Source organism: Apus apus, chromosome 2 (assembly GCF_020740795.1).
Source record: "Apus apus isolate bApuApu2 chromosome 2, bApuApu2.pri.cur, whole genome shotgun sequence".
In the NCBI taxonomy this organism is placed as follows: domain Eukaryota; kingdom Metazoa; phylum Chordata; class Aves; order Apodiformes; family Apodidae; genus Apus; species Apus apus.
This window is the reverse complement of record NC_067283.1, coordinates 87509298-87521846: the sequence shown is the minus strand read 5'-3', so window position 1 is coordinate 87521846 and position 12549 is coordinate 87509298. Positions and strand designations below refer to the sequence as shown.

The 12549-nt window shown below is 38.4% G+C and overlaps 1 protein-coding gene across 10 annotated transcripts in view; it reads right to left on the bottom strand.

The window, feature by feature from the left end:
• The window catches only part of FHOD3 (formin homology 2 domain containing 3), a 383220-nt gene that overhangs the window by 359233 nt on the left and 11438 nt on the right, over positions 1-12549 (bottom strand). The window lies entirely within an intron of this gene.

Below are 12549 nucleotides of genomic sequence, written 5' to 3'. Positions count from 1 at the left end.
CCCAGGAACAGCTGGTTGGAAATGTCTGATGCTGACTTGCCACCAAAGCTAATGTATTATGGAAGAACAAACCCTTAGATATCTGACAATGAGTGAGGAAGGCAAAGTCACTGTGGAAATCTTTTGAAGACTAAGAGGTTAAAATTATTTTAGATGCCCAAAGTGGATTGGGGAGATTTGGCCCTTAGGAGTATGCTCTACAGCATCGGCCTAGACTACATGCAGCTTTGTATTCCCCAAATTAATTGGTGCAACACTTCGTACCATAGATAAGCCTTGATAACCATTTAGTTGAATGCAAGTGCTTCTCACAGCTGCTTGCAAAGAAATTTGGAATATCCTATTGCATACACATGTCCTGAAATTGTATGGACTAGTTGGTTAGTTATTTCCCAGAATATGTAGGATCACCATTTTCTTGCATCTCACAAAACTTCTCAACTCCATGATGGAAGAATATTCTTTGCCAAAACAAACAACCAACCAACCACAAATCCCAACAAACAACAACAACAAAAAACCCTAAAACTACACAAAAAACCCCAACAAAACAACAACAAAAAACAACAAGCACCACAAAACAAAACCAAAACCACACACCAAAATGTGATAAACACACTGATTCATGTTTTTGAGTTGAAATGAGAAAGTGGATGCGGTTTACTACAGGAACGTGGCTGCATGTAGAGGAGAAACCTTTAATACTAAAAGCTGAAAATAGCTTGAAGGTTTTCACATGGAGAAACACAGCCAATACTTGCAGTTTGGAACAAAGCTAGGAGTAAATTCAAGGCAGTGGGAAGAGTCACACTTCCCACAGCAGAACCAACCCTAAGGTGGTTAACTCATAGCCCAACAGCAAGCTTTTGGTACATTCAGAAAGATCAAATGTTCTCCCAAGCCTTAGATCAAGACACTTGTCTAAAGCTCATCCCTCCTCTCTAAACATGGCCTTTTATTACTTGCTCCATTCTCAGAACTCTGGTAACAAAAGTATATGCTTTCTTCTGACACAAGAATTAATTATATACAGACTTATGCTAGAAAAAGCATTGTGTTAACTAACAATGAATAAAATAGGTTTCTCTTCAACAAAGTAGCTTTAATCTTATTAAAATACCTGACTCAATTGAAATGTAAAACCCTCCACTCTGATAATAACAACATGCATTCTGAGCAACTAGTAGGAAGGGAAGAGTCAAGTATGTCTCTCACTTTTCATATTACCTCCATAATCACAATACTCTATCTTCACTGACTTAAAAAAAACACAGTAGCCCTGCCCTAAAACACAGAAACAAGTAAACAACATATTCAAGAAAAAAAGAATAGCCTTTACTTTCTCCAGTATTGATTTTACTATCAATTACAGCAAGAATTAATTTATTTGTAATTGTATTTTTATATAATCTTTACTGCTGTTTCACAGCAAAAACATAATGGAGCTTTACCTTGGAGCTGTAGCTATTCATCCTTCCAGTTTCATTCACTATGGGCAAGTGTCTCACACAGCTTACACAGTCCAGTGAGAGCTAGCTACAATCAAAAACTCTGAAATACGAAGCACAAAGCTCTGTTTTATTCATGATGCTTTTGTTTGCCAATTAATCTGAAAGCAGTTCTTACAGCGGGAAGAGTAGCTTGGCTTGGTTAGGCTGCCGTCTTACACTACAAAGGACAGAGGTAAAACCCTTATGTAAAAAACAAACAACAAAAACAAAACAAAAATAATTTTGGTTTGCAAAGCATCAAGGTCTTTGGTGCCATTCTAACCTCACCACGTACACACCAGCGTAACCTTATCATCTCTGCACGGATGATGTCATCATCTCCAACAGTGTCAGTGAAATAAGAAACAGGTCCCTTCCACATGTAAGAAAGACCAGACCTTTTGTTTGGTTTTCAGTGCTTAAACCCTCCCTAGTTGATAAAAAAAAAAAAAAAAAAAAAAAAAAAAAAAAAAAAAAAAAAGGACTGAGTATTGGGGACATATTCAAAAGGCAGTCCATGAAAGAGAAAAAAGTTTTTGAATTCTCTGCAGGCGCTTTGCTGTTGTAGTTGGTTGGTGCATGGCCATGGCAACCCTGTGTGCCCTAGGCCACCCCTGTGGCCATGGAGACCCACTCTTCCTTCTGCCTTCAGTCCCTCTGGCTAAACTTTCACTTCCCAGAGCAACAAATAAATAAATAAATAAATAAAGTCAAAAGGCAACAGTGAAGCCCATCCTGGCAGTGGTCCAAAGGAAAAAACCCAAACAAAACACAAGCCAACAATAAAGATCCAGAGATTGAAAAACTGCTGACAACCTAAGTAGTAGGAAGTTTTTGATGATCCAAAAGCCATTGTGAAGCTCAAATAAAAAGAAAACAACAGCTATGGTTGTTCAGCTTGGCGAGGCAAGAAATAGCTGACTCAACCATCCTAAGCCAGGAAAGGAATGCACCTTTTTGTCATGCATGAAGATGGTCCAAAATAAGAAATTAAAAATATACTTTCCCCTCAAAAAATAATATATATAAAAAAAAAACAACCAGAAAACATCTATGCATTACTTCAGTGAAAAGAGCAATTATGCATATGAGAAGACACTCCTATTCTTTCTGTCTTGAACATACTTAAATTTCTACAACAGCAGTATTTCAGATCTAGTTTTCAGGTCTAGTTTTTTGTGTCCTTTTTTTTCTGAAGCATTTAATTGTTCATCGCTAGTAGAGAAAACATCCTGCTAGCTTTTACATTTACATACATGCCTCAAACTGTTTTCAGGTTATTTGGGTTTAGACAGAAAAACAAGCTCCAGATGTTTCACTGTGAGGCTTTTCCACCAGGAAATTCATGGCCATTCCAGATGTTTCAAATGTCTAATAATCCAGATGTATTCTTATCACACAACAGCCACAAATATTTTCCTTCCAACAAATTGCTTATGGGATTATTATAAAGGTACCCATAGGTTATGGGTGCAGACTACACCAGATGGACTTAAGATCATTTAACCTAGTGGCCTGCAATTAAGTTTTCCTACTCCTTGCATCTTAGAAGCATATTGCATATTTTCTATCCTTGCTTGGCACTGTAAAACAAAATTTGGAAGGATTAATGTAATTTTTAAAATACACTATTACTATTTACAAATACATGAAGTAGGTCAAAATAAGGGCTTGTTTCCATTTCTATATTCCTTGTTAATTACTATTGTGAATAGACAGTCTTGTTGTAGTTTTAATGGTGTGAAGATCTATAAAATATCTTTTAAGTAACAAGATTCATAACTCCTGATGGTCATCATTTTTAGTAGCCACTATGTCATGTCTCTCTCTGCTTTTCTTCACGAATAGGTAACTTTCCAATGTTCTGTAGGCAATAACTGTTCTCTCTTCTCCCTGCAAGCACAGGAACTAAGTACCTTTGCTAACATTGTCTCTGTATCACAGTTGTCAGCCATCTTCTCTGTCAAATTGTTTAGCATGTTAACATGATCCAGTTAAGCTATCAGCAAGTGTTTCCAACATTGAGGCCTGAGAGCACCTACTTCTATTTCAGACCTGAGGAAAGCTCACATACCCATCAAAGAAAAGAACACTACTTCTCTTTGGAGATTTGTCTTTTGCTTGTTTTAGACTTTTTTCTCTTTTTTTTTTCTTTACCTCAGAACTCTGCACAAGTATTCTAAGAACGCAATGCTGCAAAGAAAAAATAATAAATGCTTTTTCTTCACTAGGAAATATGCCAGCTGCCATCTTGGGCAGCACTATACAAGACTGGGTTCACAGGTTTATTTAACACGCTCTTATCTGATCATTCTAACAGCAACATCTCCCACTGCTATACAGGCACAATTTCCAAAGATGATACTGGGACTTCATGTGGCCACCTGCAGGGACAGTCAGATTCTGTGCACAACTACTTCTCAGATTATCAAAAAATACTTTGGGAAAGACGAAGGTCCTCATTTGTAGAAGCAAACAAAAAAAGTGTTTTCCCTCACTGGAATGAGAGTTGTATCTCACAATCATGGGTATACACTGACTTCTCATTCTCACCATAAGCCCAGCTCTTCCATAAATCTGCACACACAGTCATCTTCAGTACCTCCTGTCTCAGAGAAAAAGAGAAAGTCCTGGCAATCTAGCTTACAAGAATTTGCTTAGAGGATGTAATTTTGTTTAGGTCTAAAGTTCTTGTCTCAATTAGCTCAATTCCCCAAACACATTCAAAGAAGGTAAACTTTAACAAAATTTATTCTTTTTTACTTTTTTTATACCAGACTAATTGGAAGAACTAATATCTTGAGCTGCACTAGCAAAAAAAAAAATTAAACATCTTCATTTTATGTTTATTAGGGCACAAAATAGTTTTAGTACAAGAATGAATTGTATGATGCTACTGATTTACTCTCTTTTCCAGTTAGACATAATGTTTATGATATGAAATTGCACTGTGTTTACAATAAGAAATTGCACTGATGAGTAACTGCAAGCCTTATGCACCAACAGAAACGCTAATACACACAATTCATTTGTCCTGACTGCCCTTCCAGAATCATATGAAAATATCGATTATTAGTGAATAAATACAGTCCTTCTTTAGAAACAACTAAATAATGAGCCTAAGGGGTTGTAAACAGCCTATGGTATAAATCTGCAGTCAATTTCTACTATACTTTGCAATTGTTATAAAAGTGATAACCTTGTCCTTTCACTCAGGGGGAACCATGATGCAAAGTTCACTGTTGCATACAAAAACCAGCAATGCTGTGAGGACGTGACAAAAATCTTGTGAGCAAAGCTTTGCTATTTAAGCTTCTGTAGGATCTCTCAACTCCAGCATTAGGCTTACCCATTAGCTTTGGCAATGCTGGTTTTCCTGGTACCTCTGTAAGGCAGCCATCAAACTGTGAGTGAGAAACTGTACCAGGCTACGCAGCTGCAGCCGGACACCCTCCTCCAGAGGGCTAGGGGCATGGGAAAGGAGACAGCCCACACAACAAGGGTGTAAGGCCACACCAAACTGAGTAACACCTATATTTTTGTTTGGGTGTTTTTTGATTCATTTGAATTTTAGCATAGTCACCTCATTAGCTTGAGTCTTGGTTTAAAAACCTGATGCGGTGCCCAGTGACCTGTCAATTCTTACAGGAGAGGCAACTGGAGGCCAGCCTGTACCCAACCAGAGACCAACAGCTCCTCCAGAGAACCACAGCATCAGCAGATTAAAGATTTCAGCCATTGGACGTATGCAGTAACTTTTTATCCTGAAATTAGTGATACAGTCTAGATTTCAAAGGTATCTGTTCATCTGAATGGCCCTGTGAGGTGAGGGGTGAGCAGGGTTCCCTGCTAAGCAAAGGCAACCATCCAAGCAAGGGTGACAGAAACGGCTCCCAGTCACTCAGTTTGGTTAGACACCAAACCAGAAAACTGAACCCATAAAACAACAACAAAGCTTACAGAGCTTTAGGGCACCGAGGGTTACATTGTAGAAAGGCATACACGAGCACCTCAGCACACAAATGAAAACATAACCCAACAGGGGCTGACCCGGGGGTCTCTGCTTCCCTTCTGCTACAGCCCCAATGGGAATTCAGCATCAGGTGACAAGTCACACTTGAGAACAGTGGTACATCTAGCACAAAATATTCAAGAGATTCTTTTCCCCAGTCATAGACCTTTTTGGTGCACTATGATCATCTTCCAAAGAGTGGAATCAAGTCATTCAGTAATTTCCATTCCTGAAGGGTGAGCTCTGAAACAACAGTGTCATGATAACAAGCTGACCCTCCTTTGGCTGGAAAAGACATAGTGGCTGCTGAAACCTCAACAGGATGCTAAGAAAAAGGAGTCTCCTATACTTGTTACTGTAATATGGTTAAACTTGTGCTGAGAGTACTTCTGGTTTACAGATCACTCTGCTGAGTTACCCTAAATGTCAAGCTTTATATCGCTTTACAATCTTTGGTAACATTTCATTTGCAAGCCTAAATTATGATTTGTAACAGAACAGCCATGCCAGTAGCAAGTAGGGTGTATTTTTTTTCCAGAAAGGAGAAAAAGCAAAAGACCCATCAAGTTCAACAGACAAACTACAAGCTGTTTAGTCTTACATTATGAAGATTGAATGATTTGATGGCATGATCAAAGCACGCTAACAAAGGCGTAATGGACAACTGAAATACAGAATCACAAGAAAAAGCAGGATAAAGGATGCATATTTGCTGTGCTCAAAGACGGCACTGAGGTCTATTCAGTAACTAATATGAACAGGATATTTGAAAGCAGTACCTTGGGTTTGGATAATAAAACCATTGTGGCAATTTACACAAGGATAACATTACCAGAGAAACTTACTACTTAAGCTATCACTTCACTAAAGAGCTCTAGGAAAAGTACTGTTTGAGAGTCCAGCTGAGCTGCACAATAAGGCCATACTGCATCCAATTCAGATGACTCAAACTTTCAAGAAAAATACTTCCTCTGACTCCTATCTGGAAAACCTCAATGGCAATAGTTAATCAACTAGGAAAATGGCTTCCAAGTACCAGTCATCCATTACCATGCTATGGAGGAGAATACCAACATTATTTGTTGTAATGTGTGGAGTCAAAGCGTTAGCCAGCACTGTGTCATCAGGAGCATGGAGAAAATATCCTTCCCTCTGACAACCATCCCATTACAATCTAGTAAGACTAAAATTAACTAAAACACGTTGGCATTGAGAGCACCTTACACATCAACAGAGTGTCTCACTTCAACAACTAGTATTTTTGCATGCAGATCTCTTCCCATAATTCATTTTCTATGGTCTCTCCTAAAAACTGAGGGCAGCTCAATAAAATCTTGTTCCCAAATAAAATATTAAGATTAATTTGACATTTTAATTTACATTCCCATTTATTTGTTCCTTCTTTACTGTTTTCCAATTTAAATTATTTAAATCACTCTAGCAAAGACTTATACTGGTTTTTATACTAAGTTCCTACTCATTAACATGATTTCAAATATCACTAGAGTTTTAATAGGAAACACAACAGTTATATGACTTCTAAGCCCATTTAAAAATAACACATCCCAAAGGTAAGCCTCATTAACACCTTCCCTGCGTGAATATATAATTCAACATGCCCAAACTAGGGTGATCATAGTGTGTGTCATATTGTCAAATACCACCACTGTCCTGTACATTGGATTTCTATTTTAATTAAAATGTGGAATGGTCCACTCACATTTAACAGCTACAGCCCTCTCTTGACAGCTAAGAAATGGAGATATAGGTCCCTTCAGGCAAAGGAGGAGACTGAATGTTGATAAGAGCTCCATTTCCAAATCAACTGCTTAAGAAGGTATTGAAATCACTATCACAGCAAATTCTGTAAAACCTTTCATGGCAAAAACTTTTCCAACAAATACTCAACTAACTACATCCTAACAGTAGCATGGGGCTTACCCTTGAGTAAAAATAGTCCATCTAGATATAGTTTTATTGCACTATCCAGGCATTTTTAGTAAAAATGACTAGTATATTAAAATCATAGCTGCAACATGTTTCATCTAAGATACATTAAAAAGACTTTTTCTCACAGTAAATTTAGCAACTCTTGCTGCTATGACGCTGAGTAGATTGAGGCATAGGTATTTGTCCAATAAAATAGTTGGAAACCAATCCATTTGTGAAATGAGTTGTGAAAGTTTCTTCAGGGGCTGGCTTGGGTATAACACTTATTTCAGGGAAGCTGGAAAGACTTAATTTTTGTTTGTTTGTTTGTTTGTTTCAAGCAATAGACATACTTCTTCAACCTTATTTTCACTTACAGAAGCTTGAAGAATTTAAAGACAGCAAAGTAATTGCCCTGCTCCCAAATAATAAAATAACAGAGTAAGTACAAACCTATTTTCTCCTGGACAAGAACAAAACAAGCTGCCAATAAAGCTTGCTCATCAGCTTCGTACTTTTTTTCTTTATAGATGTTCTTTTGTCTATAAAGAACTTCCTTTAGTTCTTTAGAAGACTACACTAAGGGCAGAATGTAACACCCAAAGGAGAACTACAATAACAGAACACTGAATTCTGCCAGCAGCAACACTGGTATTTAAACTTTATGCCAATTTTGCCATTAGGAAACATTCCACTGAAGAGTTTCTCCTGGAATTCCTGTTGCCAATCTCCTCTGCCCATCTACTCACTCCTGCACCCAAAGAGCCCAACAGCCCATGCTCCAAAATCTCTTGTGTTTCTAGGAAGAAGGAATTGCTATTGTCCAAGAGTTAATACAGGAAAATGAATACTTATTTTGCTTTCCCCATTCTGCCACAAATTACTGTGTGCAAGGGCAAGGTAGGCATTCCCTGTATTATAAAGGCTTTGTTTATTTTCTCATTTTACACTAGCATAGGAGCTCTGCCGGCTCTACCCATCTGCATATAAGGGCTTCAAATTGTTAACTCTCCTCAACATCAAACAGGAGCTATTCACTCAGTGACCTTAAAAAAATCACAACTGTGTCAGGTTTATACTACCCAGGGCAACAATCTCTGCTATCAGTACATGTTTCCCAACAGTAACTAAGGAATATGGACAAGAGTACACAAGTATTTCAGTATCAGGTTGTAATCCACACCTTAAATGTAATTTCATTACTAGCTTATATTTTTGTTAGCCCTACAGGTTACAACAGCACCCTTTTCATAGATGACCCTTCAGAAATTGCTTCCAAGAATCAAGAAATTACACCACCACTATTTCCAGGTTTAAAATAAGCACTTCTCTTGAAAAACTACAGCCTCTCTCCAGGCTAGTTTTCTTCTGCTGTCACCTACAATGGAACAGGCCCTGGTTACCCAAGACAGTTACCCCAAGGACAAAATGCCCAATGCCATGTTTTATCAATCAAGAATAATTATTTATCATTAATGGCCAAAATCTGTCTCCTTGAGGAGGCTCAGTGACCCACAAAGCACTATCACTTGTAAACTGAGCTTATGCCTCCTGCTGCACTGCAGCAGGGAGTATTTTCAGTATTTTACAATAGTGAAAAACAGCAAGGGGTAGGAAGAATGAGAGATGGCACAAACATTGCTTTGCTACACAGGCCTTTGTAATTGCACGAACACCTGAATGTGTTTGTATAAACAGCCTACGAGCAGGAATTTGCACTCACCTCCCTTCTCCGTAACAAAAACAAACTAAACAGTAATTAGCTTCAAAAGCATCTGATAAAGTAAATATTTTTTTTTCCGTTTCCATTAGTAGCTCATAAAGATGGAGGCTAATATGAGCATCACTTGGGTCACTCACCAAAATAGATTCCACTGCAACAGCAAATAGGAAAGTCAAATTCCCTGATAGGACAGGCACAAGGTTACACAAGCATGTTGTTAGAGGCTATGGTAAGAACACTCATGCCAAATCACTCATATACTTCCCCAGGCAGCTAATTACAATTTCTCACCAAAAAATCCTATCAATATTTAACAGAGATATCTGAAAATAAACAGGGGTTTCAGCTTGCTAGAACAGATTCTCCTGCAAAATGTCTTGACTTAACACCTTTTCACGAAGTCACAACTGACGAAGCGCAGTCTACAAGAGATACTAAATTTGGCTAATAACCTCTCATTGTGGTATTCCTGTTCCTGGTCCAGGAGAACTTTCTAGACCTTCTCTCTTTTTTCCTTCTCAAGAACAATCACCTCAACTCCATCAGCCTTTGGCTGTCTTAGATTTCTGCCTTCAGAAATAACTCAAACCAGAGAAATTATTAGTAGCCACATGGAAATACAGCATGAGATGAGTCACTTCTATTTTAAATTGTCAAACAGCCAGCCAGTTAAATAGTAACACAGAGGCATGACTTCAGTATTAACCTCCTATGACTCACCTACAGAACACACTTCAGTCTTAACTTACGTAAAAGAAATGGATAACCACCCAACATGAGAAAACAAAGCTAGGTATATAATTGATTTGATTGTGTCTACATGTATGCACAATCATCCAAGAAAGTAATATTTTTACACTAATTGTTTGTAGTTTATTTTCCCTTCCCGAATTTTAACATCTAAACACAGAGACTGAGTACTTGGCAGACTGCATTGCATGCTGATTGCTTCAGAAGAAATCACTGAGGAAAAAGGTGGGTTTTTTCATTTAAATATTGCTTCAAACTCTATTTTATAAGTCAGTGCTTAATCATCTCAGATTTGCTTTGGTCTTCACTACTAAAGCTGTCCTTCATGAATCCCAGACCCTGGAGGTAAAGGGGAAAGGTCTGTAGAGAAGAAGACTTCCCCTCAGTAGAGGAGGATCGGGTTAGAGACCACTTGGCCAAACTGGACATCCGTAAGTCCCTGGGCCCTGATGGGATGCACCCACAAGTGCTGAGAGAACTGGCAGATGTTGCTGCTGAGTCCCTCTTCACCATCTTTGAAAGGTCATGGAGAACAGGAGAGGTGCCTGAGGACTGGAGGAAGGCCAATATCACTCCAGTCTTCAAAAAGGCAAGAAGGATGACCAAGGAGACTACAGGCTGGTTAGTCTCACATCTGTCCCTGGGAAGGTGATGGAGCGACTCATTCTGGATGTCATCTCTAAACACGTTGAAGAACAGGAAGTTATTAATGCCTACAAATATCTAAAGGGTGAGTGCAAGGAGGATGGAGCCAGACTCTTTTCAATAGTTCCCAGTGACAGGACAAAGGGCAACAGGCACAAGCCAGAACATAGGAAATTCCACTTAAATACGAGAAAAAGTGCTTTACAGTGAGGGTGACAGAGCACTGGAATGGGCTGCCCAGGGAGGTTGTGGAGTCCCCTTCTCTGGCGGTATTCAAGACCCGCCTGGATGCAGATGTGTGATGTGCTCTAGGTGATCCTGCTTTAGAAGGGGAACTTGATAAGATGATCTCTAGAGGTCCCTTCCCACTCTGACAATGAGGTAGTTCTGAGATTATTGTTTTTATTTCAAGAAATATTATTTGGTGGATGAAGAATATAGTTTTAATGTATCTCCCTTGAAACTTCTTAAAATAAAACTAGCTGATGACTGCTCATGAGATAGTAAGCTATTCTCTCCCTGTCAGCAATGTATTCCTTTCAGAAATATTTGCTGGAATATCAGTGACAAACCATAAACACATAAAGGAAGTAAATATAGCTCAACTTATACCTCACTGAAAAATGTTTCTAATCTCCTTTTTGTCACTCAAATCACACCTACTCATAATGATTTCCAAATGCTAACGTCTATTACCAGTGGCTTTCCCACAGAAGCTACATCAATTCTTTCAGCAGCCTACTAGGACTATCAAATAATGTATGTAGTAAGTCACTTATTTCGGACATAACCATACTAAACAACTTCATCAAGATAAACAATACCTTGTTCAAATAAAATACCCTAGAAGTTGCTGGACAACATTCTGCCTATGGCCTTTGTCAACTTTTAATTATGTCGTATTACCAACAAACTGCTAAAGCAGAGTGCAACTGATAGCATAGAGCATGTCTGAGTAAAGCCTATTTTTAGCCTGCAATTCACTAAGCACACTTACAACAGCCAGGATTAAAGCCCAAGACAACCACATTGCTGTATATAGGCCAACGTAACGACATGTTAAAACATGTTGAGAGAACGTGATGATAAACTGGAGTCAACATTGGGAGAAGCAGTACTAGACACAGTCACTCCATGCTAGCGGACGTCTTTACTGGCAGAGCACAGACTCGCATCTCACTCACCTTGATTAATGGTTCACAAAAGAAAACATTAAAATAAATTGACAGTTTAATTGCAATTCCTCTCAATATGATTTAGCACTTATGAAAGACAGAACATTTTGGCAACCCTGAAAATCAATATCCCTTTACCTTCATTGGCAGCTGTTCAGATGACTTAGCTTTGTTAACGCTAAAGTAGCCCACTGTGATCCTGTCCTGAAAATACAGCCAACAAGGAGACAACTCAGTTCTCACCCTGTGTGCTCCTGAACATCTCTGCTGAGGTAGCAATTACAAGACCTGTGCTGAAACAGCATTTGCAAGGATGTTTCAAATACCTGTCTTTTGTAGCAATGAATAAAATTATTTAAACATTTCTTCAAGTCATTAAGTTCTTATAACTCAAGCCTGAACTGTCAATTAAAAGTGTTACACTTCTGCTGTCTTTTTAGTTCTCAGGACTCACATTTTCAGGCTTTTACCATACCAACTATACAGCCCTTTTATTTTTTTCTTCTTAAATGAGAAAAACCTAGGCTTGCTGTGTAACAGACAGCTTAAGACTTAGCAACTACAGGGCATAATGTTTTGAGACTAACAAAACAAAAAAACTGTACCACAATGTGATCAATTATGCTTTAGGATACATCTGAATGATCTATCAAATAGTAGTGACGTTCATACACTAAAATGCAGCTAAAGATTAATCAATGGTGTGAAGAATAGTAAGGCTGTGTTTCACTACCAGCTTCCCAGGACCTTTAATCTTTTTTGACGCAGCTTCTAAGAACTAACGTAAACAGTGCTATCTTCCTCTTCACCACCTCTGTACAGAGG